Source organism: Rhinolophus sinicus, chromosome 7 (genome assembly GCF_057876585.1).
Source record: "Rhinolophus sinicus isolate RSI-liver-muscle chromosome 7, RSI-T2T, whole genome shotgun sequence".
NCBI classification, from domain to species: domain Eukaryota; kingdom Metazoa; phylum Chordata; class Mammalia; order Chiroptera; family Rhinolophidae; genus Rhinolophus; species Rhinolophus sinicus.
The window spans coordinates 5623703-5633686 of record NC_142507.1 but is presented as its reverse complement, the minus strand read 5'-3'; the positions used below and the strand labels follow the sequence as shown (position 1 = coordinate 5633686).

General features: G+C 36.4%; 1 long non-coding RNA gene across 1 annotated transcript in view; it reads right to left on the bottom strand.

Moving 5' to 3' along the window:
- Positions 1–761: 761 nt before the first annotated feature.
- The window catches only part of LOC148757626 (uncharacterized), a 155883-nt gene continuing 146660 nt past the window's right edge, over positions 762–9984 (bottom strand). Inside the window, exon 3 of the long non-coding RNA XR_016021677.1 lies at positions 762–1541. This is a non-coding gene — a long non-coding RNA (uncharacterized LOC148757626). The remainder of the gene's footprint in view (positions 1542–9984) is intronic.

The window sequence follows — 9984 nt, the reverse complement described above, 5'->3', positions numbered from 1 at the left end:
TTTCTTCTCTTGCTCTCTCCCTTTGTGGCTTGATGACTTTCTTTAGTGGCATGCTTATACTCCTTTCTCATTCTCTTTTGTGTATTTACTATAAGTTTTTGCTTTGTGGTTAGCTTGAGGCTTACGTTAATACATGAGGATTAAAAATACTCAGTTAATTTTGAAAGTACATTTACTGCAAGAAGTTATGAATCATAAAAATATTGGCACAATAGACATATACTTTTATCTCATCTAAATATCCTCTATCTGGATAGAAATACAAGTTTAGCTATTTTGACTGGTATGGTGCATGGACACACATTCCATAAATATTTAGGCTCTCAGAGTGTAAGTGAGAAGAGCAGAGCCCAGTCTAGATGATGAATTCTGGCCCCAAATAAACCAAAGAAGAGATCAATGTAAACATGCAGTTCTTTTATTGAAGTTTACTTTATTTACTTTTAGACACTATGTGTGTCAATAAAGCCACAGATGTTGAGTCTCCCATGAGGTTGTCACTAGAGAGTTTATCTGTTTGGCTTTTCAGTTTCTACAATAATATTATTCAAAAGATGGACAAATTTCACTTTTACTAACTAGGAAGTACTTTAATATGGACAATTTGAATAATTACTCCTGAAATGATATCTTTTATGACAAATCTATTCTTGGAGATTTAGGATGTGATAAATGACGATCTAAACAGTTATTACTCATTGCAAAATGGACAAAGACAAAGTCTAGTCTTACTTATAATAATTCCTTTATTAAAAACCCAAACATAATCATGTCAATTCCAGAGGCAGAACATATAAACAGAGCAATCCATTTAAAATAGTATTCTTGCTGAGAAAACATGAGCGGACAAGGAAAAAAATCAACTGGAAGGAAAAAGCAAATAGCAAAACTAATGAGCTTTAAAGTTAAAGATAGACAGAAACTTTCTTCAAAGATAATACAGGCAACTACTTATATACAGCATTGATGGAACATAATTCAGAATAAAACACTGAAGAAAAGTCATAATTACCATAACTCTTATTGTCAGTGATAATAAAAAAAGCTCTTCTCTTTTTTCAAATTAAAATCTGGAACATCTATTTAATATAGATGGCATGTTGTATTTCACTGAATTTTTCATTGTTATAAGTGCTATCAAATTAATGTGGTCAACAATAATCAAAGCCAATACAAACTGAAATGCACTAGGTTAAATGTGAGGTAAGCTGGCAGGCCATTTTCATTGAGTGACAGCGGATCTGATGCTTTTTCATGTCACCACTTTCATGGTTCAGGTTGATTCTCTCAAGCAGGATTTTTTTTCTCTCACAGTTCCACATTGACACAATTTACCACATTCTGAGATAGATGAGGTCCTAGGTCAGGTGTGTGACATCACCACTATTACCAACATTATTTTTCTTGTGCTGCTTTCACAGCCAACTTGAATGTAAGGCTCCCGAGAGCGGGAACAGGGGCAATTTTGTTTAAGTTCATTGTTCCATTTCCGTTGCCTAATACAGTGCCTGATACATGACTGGTATTTGTTGAATGAAGGTCTGTGGAATGAAGAAATGAATACGTGAATACTCTTGCAAGTTGGTAACACATATTCCTTTCCAGTACTTATTACACTGTTTCCATAAAATAATAAAAACAGAGAATTGAAAGGTCCCTAACAATCATTTGCTCTCATCTTCTACTCAAATGAAACTCTCCATAACAACAGCAACAGCAAACTCTTATGTGTCAGTGCTATGCTAAGTACTATGCCTACAGTGGAATTTTGGAGTATATATGATTTTCCTTTTACAAAGGGGAAAAAGAGGCTTATAAAGTTGAAGACACATGTGAATGGCCCACAGCTAGAAAGTGATACAGTCAGTATTCTAAACGATGTTGGAAAAGCTCATACATCAAGTCATATTAAGTGTGGCTAAGAGGAACAGAGCAGTTCATAATGAGAGTGGCTCAAACCCAAAGCTGGCATGGAAGCTGTCCTCTACAAAGCTTTCAGGCACTGCGACCCCATCCAGGTCACAGTGCTAACATACTGGGGCAGTGGCCTTTATCCTCAGCTTCTATGGCGATATCTCTCTCCCAGGGAGCACAACAGAGGAAGAATCAAAGAAGAGTAGTAAGGAATACATGAAAACTGTGTCATAAGGAAGGTTCTGGAAGATGACACATTTGTTTTACATTTCATTTGATCAGAACATAGTCACTGCTGTAGGTTGATCTGGGTCCCTCCAAACTTAAATGTTCAAGTACTAATCCTCTGTACCTCCAGGTAAAACGTTATTTAGAAATAGGGCCAGTGAAGATATAATTGGTTAAGATGAAGTATACGGGATGCAGTAGGGTTGGCCCCTGATTCAATATGGCCGACGACGTGCTTATGAACGCCATACAAAGAGACGTGTGAACACAGGGAGGACACGAGGGTGAGAATGGAATTAAGTTGCCAGAAGCCGAGAAACTACCAGATGTGAGGACAGAGGCTGGGAACAGATCTCTTAATGGCACGTTCAGTGGAAACATGGCCCTGCTGACACTTACATCTTGCACCTCTAGTCCCTAGAACCGTGAGACAATAAAGTTCTGTTGTTTAAGGTGCTCAGTTTGTCATACTTCATTAAGGCAACCCTAGCCAAACAATATAGTGAGAGGGTCCAGCAAAATCTAGTTTTTTGCTCTACGTAGAGCTAAAATGTTGAAAAAGAGGGAAAATGGTTATTGCAGTACCTCAGGCTGTCTCTGGCAAAATATGCTATACTCTGAGAAGTGGTCTGAATACTCACTATTTTGTTGAATCTGTCACTATTAATTGTGAAAGGTATATTGAAGGGGAACAAAAGGTTTGCTACCCCAAAATATACTTTTTGGGATATTGATTTTAAGCTGGATATTAAGAAACAAAAGACTCAGAAAGAAATTTTGACCTTCCCCTGTTACCTGCCTAAAAGAAATCAGATGGAAAAACCTGCTTAAAGGAAGAGAGCATCAGCTTAGCTTCATAATATAAAATGTGTCAGACAGGAAGAAATCTAGCAAAGCCTGTTTGTTGACCTTCCTTCTGAGTCCCACTGTTTCTGGGTGGCCCAGCAAGAATTTGTTTTGCACATGCTTGCTCTTTCATGTCTACCCATGAATTGCCTACTTTGCCTTTGAAATCCCAGACCCCTGCCCCCTTCTCCTTGGTCCAAAAAGGTACACATAAGCCTCAACTGTCCAATGCGTCTTCGGGTCTCGGTGTTAGGGCACCCCTGCATGTACACTGTAATGAGCTAGGGACATCGTCTCCTGTTAATCTGCCTCCTGTTAATTTGATTAGTAGCCCAGCCAGAAGAACTTAGAACTTGGAAGGAAACTTATTTTTTTTTTTTAACCCTCACAGTACATTATATTTTGAACCACCTGGAAAGAAAAAATGCTAGTAATTTAATTATGATAGATCACCTACTATAAGGTGCAGTCTCAGTTCAGAGACGTTAAATGGAAAAAGAGAAATTATATATATCTTCTTTGATTAACCTTTTTCAAAATGCTTCCACAATATTAGTGGAATGTATTATCAGTGGTATCATATATTCCCTTTAAATCAGAGTAATATCTGATATCAGTTATGCTTATTCTAGAAAAGAAGGGAAATTTGCAGTGTTGGTTTCATGAAAGAAATGTAATGCCTCTCTCCCTACAAAATAAAAAAATAATAATACTGTTTTAATTGGGAATAACAAAAATATGATCTAATATGCGAGATCATAAAAACTGTAAAATAATCAAATACAGGAATAATTAATTTCATTGTCAAAAAAATGTTTGCTTTTATTTTCCTCTTCTCTATGAAACTCAGTCCCATTTACTTGACTTATTCTTCTCATTATGTATTGGCTAAACTTCTTTGAAAGAAACTGGGTGTTTTCTCTTTAGTCCCAAAGGAAAGTTTTAATTGCATGTTGCCATGACGAGTCGAATTATTAAGACACATATCACTAGGTAATTCTACAACGTTCTAATTTTAGAGGGTCTTATCAAGAAAGCCTCTTTCTTTAGATGTAGCTGAGATCTGAAAAAATGCAAAGCATCCATTTCACAAATAGAAAGAAAACAATGTGAGGATCAATTAACTTACTCAACTACAGCCAGGGAAAGGAAGCCGGGAGCTCCTACTGCGCAAGCTTTGATCATTTTACATTTATGAACCCATAACCGAGCTAAACTCAGCAACTGACCTGTGAAACAGCACCCGTTTTTAATATTCATAATTATTATAGCATTTACAGTGCCTCCCCAAAGTATTACAGAGCATAAGAAAAACAATTTGAAATTTAATTACCTCAATAAGCAGCTGAACCATTAGTAAAGATATGAGCTAATATAAGGAAGAAAACGTTTAGCCTCTGAAGACTGGCTGTGTGTGAGGCAAAGGGCCAGACTTCCCATAAGGACTGCTGGACATTGTGGCTTTAAGAAAGCAGGCTCAGTATCATTCACCTACAGTGTCAGGTGTATAGTACAGTGGTCAGGCATCTACACTGTCCATGAAGTGGTCTCCCTAATGTCAACTATAAATTAATAGACATATACTCACAGGATGTGGAGCACAGCATAGGGAATAGAGTCAATGGAATTGTAACAGCTACATACGATGTCAGAGGGGTAGTAGATTGGGGGAGGGGGGTTATCACTTTGTGAGGGCTGTAAATGTCTACCTGTTACATTGTTTTGTACACCTGAAAGTAATAAAAAAAGAAAAAAGAAAAACTGGGAAGATAGTTTTTGAGGGTGATAGAGTTAAGTAGTAGTAGCAATTTCAGTAAGGGGAGGGGAATAGAACAGTCAAAATGTGCTTAGCAAAATACAGGTGATAAGTATTTCATTCTAATAATTTAAATTAATGCAAATGTTTATAAAGCAAGAAGGAAGAGAGAACAAAAATAAGGACACTGGAAGCACAGAAATATAGGCGCTCTAGAAAACAAGACATTCATTTTCAGCAGAACTCCATTTCATGAGGAAAAATTGAAATCATAAAATTACCAAAGTTCTTATCCATAAGATTTTAAGAAATCAAGGAAATAACAGAAAGGAATTCTCTTCTCTAAAAATTGTATTACTACATTCAGTTTTAAAAACGCCTAACAAGGAGCAGAAAGCAGAGGGATAGGGGAGAGGAGAGGAGAGAAAAGTCAGAGCAGAACATTGCAATCCATCAATATTTTAAAAGCAAGTAATTGAAGAGAAGTAAGAATCAGTGGCTAAGGAAACAAGATAAATAGAAAAGAGTACAGTTTAGGAAACAAAAATGTGGAGTTGTTGGAAGGACAGAGTATAAGTTTAAAGACTGCAACCTTGACATTTAATATAAAAACTGAAGTGAGTCCATGACTTTATTGGAAAAAGAGGTCAGAGGTGATTCTGGAAGGAAGGTTTGGTGAAATGGAAGGGGAAGAAGTGATCTGAGAAAAACTGGAGCAAGGAAGTATGTACGTTCTATTCTTTCTTGAAGCTCGATTTTGAAGGAGAGACTAAATATAGGCAGGCAGTACCTGGGGAAGGGGTTTTGGTTGGGAGGATTGCTGTAAAGGGGGATCAGGGCTGTGCATGCTCTTATTTTAAGGTCCTTCCCTCATTCCTTACCACAGCTGCTTCAATCCCTGACCCTCTTCGCATGCCTCGATCCTGCCCATCTCCCCCCATCCTCCACCTCCCACCCCATACTCAGCAAAGAAGCTCACCCACTTCACGCAACACAAGAAAACATTAGATAGGAACTTTCTCAATTTATCAATAGAATCTCCCTCCCACAGCGCAACCCTCCAAAATATCTCATCTTCTGCCTTGCTATCACAGAAAAAGTGATAAATCTCCCCAGCAAAATAGAAAATAAACACAAATAGGGCTGCATCAAATTAAAAGGCTTCTGTGCAGAAAAACAACAACAACAACAAAACAACAACAAACAAACAAAAAAACATGAAAAAGATAACCTATGGAATGGGAAAAAATTGCAAACCATATATCTGATAAGGGGTTAAAATCCAAATATATTAAGAACTCATACAAAATGAGTTGTTTTTTTTTGATAGCAAAAAAAAAACCCAATTAAAAAATAGACAAAGGGTTTGAATAGATATTTCTGCAAAGAAGATATATGACAGGCCAACAGGTACATAAAAAGATGCTGAATATCAATAGTCATTAGGCAAACAGAAATTAAAACCCCAATGAGCTATCATCTCAAACCTGTTAGAACAGCCATCATCAAAAAGACAAAAGATAACAAATGCTGGCATGGACGTGGACAAAAGAGAAGCCTTGTGCACTGTTGCTGGGATTGTAAATTGGTACAGCCACTAAGGCAAACAGTCTGGAGGAGCCTCAAAAAATTAAAAACAGAAATATCATACGATCCAGCAATTCCACTTCTAGGTATACAGCCAAAGGAAACAAAAACACTGACTTGAAAAGTTATCTGCACCCGCATGTTCATAGCTGCATTTTTCATAATAGCCAAGACATGAAAACAACCTATGTATCTATCAATGGATGAATAGTTTTTTTTAAAGTTGCGAGATTATATATACACATATATATAAATTATATATTCATATATGTTATATATGAATATGTATATATAAATTGTGTATACATAATTCAGCCATAGAAAAGGAAGTTCTACCATGTTTGACAACATGGATGGAACTTGAACGCATTATGCAAAGCAAAATAAGTTAGACAGAGAAAGACAAATACTGCATGATCCCACATATATGAGGAATTTAAAAACAGAAAATCCAAACTCATAGAAAGAGAGATCAGAATTGTGGTCACCAGAAGTGAAGGTGTGGGGCAGGATTGAAGGAAGATGATCAAAAGGTACAGACTTCCAACTGTAATTAAATGTTAGGGACGTAATGTACAACATTAGGCCTATATGAGAGCTAACACCCCTGTTATAATATATAAGAAAGTTGTTAAGAAAGTCAATCCTATGAGTTCTTATCAGAAAGAGAAAACTATTTTCCCTTTCTTTCTTTTTTTTTTTTTTTTAACTGTATCTATATGAGAAGATGGACATAGCCTGTTATGGTTATCATTTCACAATGTATGTAAATCAAACCATCTTGCTGTATGCCTTGAACTTATACAGCGATGTATGTCAATTATTTCTCAATATTTGTTGCATGAAGTAAAAAGTTCTTTGTTGACAGTTATTACCTCCTATGATGGTAAATTTTAGGAGTCCATTTGACTGGACTAAGAGATGCCTAGATAACTGGCAAAACATTATTTCTGGGTGTGTCTGTGAGGGTGTTTCCAGAAGAGATTAGCAATAGATCAGTAGACTGAGTCAAGATTACCCTCACCAGTGTGGGCAGGCAAAACCCAGTCCCTTGAGGACTGAATAGCAGAAAAAGACAGGAAAGGTGAATATGCTTTCTGTTGAGCTTGGATATCCATCTTCCCTGACCTCAGATGTAGGGATAGGCTTTCAGATTGAGACGGTCCCGGTTCTCAGGTTTTCAGACTAAGATGGTCCCCAATTCTCAGGCTTTCTGACTGAGATGGTCTCCAGTTCTCAGGCTTTCAGACTCAGATGGTCCCCAGTTCTCAGGCTTTCTGATGCACTGAATTACCTCACCGGTTTTTCTGGCTCTCCAGCTTATAGACAGCAGATCAGATTGTGGGGCTTCTCAGTCTCCATAACAGTGTGATCCATTTCCTATACTAAATCTCCTCTTCCACAGGTATGCATCTCTGTATATCCTATTCGTTCTGTTTCTCAGGAGAATCCTGATGAATACACCTCTCTACAATTTTGAGTTATTTTTCTACTGGCTTTTAATATCAAGAAGTCAATTTCTGCCTAATTGTCACCCATTCATAGATAACATTTCTTTTATCTCTTGTGACTATTATAATGAATCCTTGCATTTGCTGTTCTGTTGGTTTCACCATGTTATCGCCAACTATGGATTTCTGGATTTTTGTACTGTTTAGCTTATGTGACAGTTTTTGAATCTGAATTTGTACTTTCATGAATTCTCAACAATTCTTATCATTGTTTCTCCTCCATTTTTTTAAATCTTTCAGAACTCCAGTCAGACACATGTTAGATCTTCTTGTTCTCTTTTTCTGTCAGTTAAGCTGTATTTCAAGTTCCTATATACTAGCACTTCTGTGCTGCATTTATTAATTTATCTTATTATTAATTTATACATAGTAACTTATGATCATTCATTTATAATGTTTTTTAACTTATAATTTATCTTTTCCGTTATATCTTATATTTAACTCATCAAAGGAGGTTTTGATTTAAATTATGGTTTTCTGTTCTAGGAGTGTATAGAAGAAAAATATTCTCTGTGTTCTCATATATTTCTCAGTCACATGATGTGAGCCACTTCCAAGAAGAATCTCAGATGCACCTGTTTGCTACCCTTCAGCTGTCCCTGAGCCTTAGCCAAAAAGAGGACCTTATGTTGAGATGGCCGAGCCATCACATTCAATCAGCCTGGATATGTAAGTTGCTGCATAGAAGACAGTTACCATAGGGAGTCACCTGACTCTCAGCTGACTTTCAGGGAGTAAAACACATCTGTTGTCAGGACTGCATTTGGCTGTGGCACAGCCGAGTCTAATACAGATTATTAGTCTCTTCACTAATACAAACTTCCAATTCCATCTCTTTCAACTCTATTTGGTTACTTTTTATATCCCCTTATTCTTTGGTCACTTTTTGGAATATGTATTTTATATTTTCTTATTTTATATTCTATAAGCAGTGATTTCAATTCCTGATGTCCTTGGGGTTTGAATTTGTTGGTTGCTGTTTTCTCCTGAATATACTTGATTTTTTTTTTTAGTTGTAATGTTCATATTTGATTGAATTTAGTCTGAAGAATATGAGGGACCTGGGTTAAGGATAGTTCCCTCCAGAGAGGATTTTTATCGGTGACTGCTACAGATAAGACATCTCAACACACCGAGACTCCTCTGATTGAATCTCTCAGCTTCCAGTTTCCCTGACACCAGGTAAGTATAAGCAGAACAACAGGTGGGTCAGGCAAGCCAGGGGCACACACTCCTAAGGTCTCCTTTATCCCCACCCCCCACGCCACTCATCTGTCACTGAGGCCAAAACAGACAGACTTTCATGTCTGTTTCCATATTTGGCCAGCAGGCTCTTCTAGCTTGCCCTTTCATTGACAGTATATCCCCTTTAGAGAAGCACGATTTTATGAAAATTCTGCTCACTTCCTCCACTTCCATAGGCCCAAGACCTAACATCCTGATCCCCATTTAGCTAATATTCCCTAAAATCCCAGGTTGGTGTATCATCATGTTTTCCCTCCCCATGCTCCAAAAAATGCTCCAGATTTCATATTGGCTTCTATTTTGATTTCATTTTTAAACCCTTCTGTGTTGTTAGGGAGAGAAGAAGAACCTGAAGATTTCCTTTACTTTCTTGAGAACTCAGCTATGAATTTAAAAATCTATTTATTTTAGTTTGGTCGAGGCCGGTGTGTTTTTCAAAGGAAAAGCTTGAAAAAAAAACAAAACTACGTATGTTTTTACACACAGCTGTATACCTATCATTTAATACTATGTGAAAACAAAAATATTTAATAAAAGTTACAGAACTCTTCATATTTAAAACAAATACAAAAATAAGACATAATAAATAATTTTTAAATTTCTAAGTACTTAAAACATACAGAAAAATGAGGATAATATGAAACCAATAGCCAAGTTCTAATCACGCAAGATATTGCAAATGTTGACATTCTACTAAATGTGCTTCAATCTTCTTTTAGACTTTTACAATGTTACAAAGACAAATAATAACTTCCAATTAGAGCTAACTGAAAAGTAAAGGATTTATTTATGCATTCTTTCAATTGTCATACATTGATGCAGAATTAAATATTATATACAATGCTTAGCACTGGAGATTTAAATCACTTATGTTTTAGGTCAATACTGAAACTATGC